Genomic DNA, 2500 nt, shown 5'->3' with positions numbered 1-2500 from the left:
AGGAAGATGCCATTATTGTGGCTCAGCTAGATGCAGGAGTGAGGTGCAAGTGGAGCTGGTCCTGGCTGAAGCTAGACTCAAAGAGTGACGTAAAGGGCAAAGAATATGTGTTCCCTATGTCTCGGTTTTTTAAAAAGATTGACAAACCAGGACATGCCCGGTGCAGCCTCTGCTGCAAAGAGATTAATTATTCAACCAAGGGCTGCCATGCCCTTGTGGCACATTGTAAAACTGCCAAACATTGCCAAAAAGTGGTGACAATTATGACCACACACAGTGTCATACCACCGTCAGCAAGTCAGGGCCCATCACAGCAGAGCCCATCAACTCAGGGTCCATCACAGCAGATCCCATCTGCTCAGGGCCCATCAGTGCAAGGCCCAGAGAAGATGAGAGAAAGAGTTACGGTGCCAGTACCCCTTTTTGAAAGGGTAGCAAATGCAGAGGTGAGTGTGCATAATTATAGTGCTATATAGATAACAACTAGCACAGATAATATAAAGTCGTAAGCCTAGACTTTGTTAATCAGAATAGGAAATCCCCCATATACAGTGAATCGCAGTATTGAATTATTTTTATAATGATGTCATGTTTACTTATTACAAGCTATGTGCAAGTGGTAACATATAAAATACTAATACTATTTTCGGGGGGTTTCCAGGCAATGGTTCTTGCAGTTCTTGCAGAACATTCCCTTCCCCTCTCTATAGCCCCTGTCATCCGTGAGCTTGCTGAGACACTGGCTCTGGATAAACCAGCTCTGGCAGGCATGAAGCTATCCCGGACAGCTGCCACATACAAGATGGTCCAGGGCCTGGGGCACACCTTCTCAGAGAGGACGTTTGAGAACATTCGGTCATGCCCTTTCTCCATCAACCTGGATGAGAGCACATCAAGCTCCAATAAGAAGGTGCTGTCAATCCTTGTCAGCTACTTTAATCAGGAGCTGAAGCATGTGGTCGTCGAGCACCTTGGCTCCATTGAAGTCCTAAAGGGCACTGTTGAACATCTGGAAAAGGCCCTAGTGACCTTTTTCAAGGAACACTCAATTCCATTTACTAACATGGTTAGCATGATGATGGACTCCTGCAACGTCATGCGAGGGAGTAAGTCCGGGCTGGAGACCAGGATAAGGTCGAAGTACTGCCAGAACCTCCTGGATGTTGATGGAGATTCCTGCCACCACATCCACAATGCCGCCAAAATGTTTGCTGCGCCCTTTGGCTTTTCACGGACCTCCACACAGACCACCAGTGGGCTTCAGACCAGGTAATTGTCATAGATATTGTGAAATATATGCCTGTACCAGAAATACTTGTTGCATAATGGCAAATAGGCTAAGTAAGCCCTTTTTTTGCCTGTTTTCAGTTGAAATACCTGATGGAGGTATGCGAGTTTATGGGCATTCCAGGCACCAATCCACAGCGGTTTGTGGCGCATCGTTGGCTTTCAGCCTATGATGTGGGCCTCAGCACTCGCCGAATGTTCCCTGCATTTAAGGTGCTCTACTTCGGGTTCCTCAGTCAGGCAGACCAGACCCTTTACAAAGCAGTCCTAGAGGAGATGTACAAGGACCACAGTGTTGGTGAGCGGGCAAAGGCCAGGATCCAATTTTTCCACCAGGACCTAAAAAAAAAAGTACAATTCTTTAAATGAATCTAATATTGTAAAGAGGGGGCTCAGCCGCCCACAATCTTATGTGATTAATCCTCTTGTATACTGTATGTATTCCAAAATACATTGTATTTCATCTCTCTCTTCCAGGAATGACGCAAGTTGGGAAGGACAGGAAAGAAAGGGTGTGGAAGAAGCTCTGGTTTGAGAGTCGCAAAACAGACCTCCAGCTGAGCATTTACCTCGGCGTCCTTCCCATCATGAAGGAGTATGTGATGGTGTTCCAGGTGTGTATTTTCACATAATGAATTAGTGAATTATCAATCTCTGATACATAAACTAAATAGGCCTATCCTTGTATTCTCTCATGAGTTAGATTGTGATATAAACAGACCCTCAACTGCAAGTCATGTCTGTGTATGGTAATAGAATTGTTGTAGCATTTTATAATAATGCCACTATTCACAGGGCAGCCAAACCCTTGTCCACAAGCTGCATGACAAGCAGCTTGAGGTTGTGAAAACCTTCATGGGGTGCTTTATCAAGGCTGAGAATCTCCACACCACCCCAAAGAAGCTCATGGAGTTGGACTTCAAAGACAAAATGCTGCCTCTCTGTGAGCTGTATGTCGGACAGGTGGCGGAGAAACTGAAGGCAGAAAATCCACGCAATCAGGTTAGTAAATGTATTAAAAATGGCAAATCAAACATTTATACATTTCTCCAGGTAAAATGATTTAATTGCAATCGTTTTAATGTTTTCCAGACTGTGCTAGAGTTTCTGGAAACAGCGAAGACTGCATACATGTCGACAGCGGCATATATGCAGAAAAAGCTGCCACTGGACAGCAGGACCCTGCAGTCACTGTCTGCTTTGGACCCATTGG

The sequence above is a fragment of the Nansenia antarctica genome (genome assembly GCF_963989245.1).
Source record: "Nansenia antarctica genome assembly, chromosome: 18".
Classification (NCBI taxonomy): Eukaryota; Metazoa; Chordata; class Actinopteri; order Argentiniformes; family Microstomatidae; genus Nansenia; species Nansenia antarctica.
This window is presented reverse-complemented; position numbering follows the sequence as displayed.